The sequence below is a fragment of the Macrobrachium nipponense genome, chromosome 28, assembly GCF_015104395.2.
Source record: "Macrobrachium nipponense isolate FS-2020 chromosome 28, ASM1510439v2, whole genome shotgun sequence".
In the NCBI taxonomy this organism is placed as follows: domain Eukaryota; kingdom Metazoa; phylum Arthropoda; class Malacostraca; order Decapoda; family Palaemonidae; genus Macrobrachium; species Macrobrachium nipponense.
This window is the reverse complement of record NC_087217.1, coordinates 8520153-8520991: the sequence shown is the minus strand read 5'-3', so window position 1 is coordinate 8520991 and position 839 is coordinate 8520153. Positions and strand designations below refer to the sequence as shown.

The window sequence follows — 839 nt, the reverse complement described above, 5'->3', positions numbered from 1 at the left end:
TGAATTCCCTTAAATTTTTCATGAGAAAACACCCCTTGGATGTAATTTGGACTTGTAATGTGTACTCTTGTATTCTTGCCATAAAAACAATATTATTCACCACTTGGGATTTCATTAATTCCTTACTACAAATAGAATTATCCTTTATTCAGACGCTCTACATTATGCCTCTACCACAATACCCTGCACCATACTACAATTATTCCAGAGTTAAAATTCCTGATGCTATTCTTGTCACCCCTCTGGATCAACCATTCACGGCAACTTGTTCACATCGCTTTCAAATCCCACTACTATCCATTCTTTTTTGTAGTCTTCGTTTTACTTACCAGAGGAAAGTAATCTTTTGTCTTCATCATCCAATAATACCCGTTCATCAAGAACATCCTCTGACAACACCCTGATATAAACCAAAAATCTTTTCTAAAAAAAGACTCAGATGAGGAATTCCTCTTTTGTTTTTATAGCAAACGTTACCTGCAATCTTTAGGCTTCAAAAGTTCTCTGCCATCCCCCCCCCCCTTTGCATATCACTACACAGCCTATGACATAACAATCCAGCTATTCCCCTGCAAGAAAACATTGCAATGCTGTTCCCTTGCTTAGTGACATAATTGAAGAATTTTGAAAAAAGAAACAACTTTCGTCGAAGATCTCTTAAAAGCATTTTCTGTTTTAAAGAATTAAGCAGTTGGCTATTCCGAAAAACAGTTCATTATAGGCAAGTATACTTACTAAATAACAATAATATCACTAAAAAGAGGAAAGAGATTCAAATAACCAACACATACTATATTACAAGTACTCTTCTCGATCTCGTATTTCTCCCCTTGAGAAAC

The 839-nt window shown here is 35.4% G+C and overlaps 1 protein-coding gene across 1 annotated transcript in view; it reads left to right on the top strand.

The window, feature by feature from the left end:
- Positions 1–102, top strand: part of LOC135201252 (nematocyst expressed protein 4-like) — a 3229-nt gene extending 3127 nt beyond the window's left edge. Inside the window, exon 3 of the mRNA XM_064230124.1 lies at positions 1–102. This exon is cut by the window's left edge and continues 1077 nt beyond it. The gene's annotated coding sequence lies outside the window, so the exon portion shown is untranslated.
- Positions 103–839: the final 737 nt, after the last annotated feature.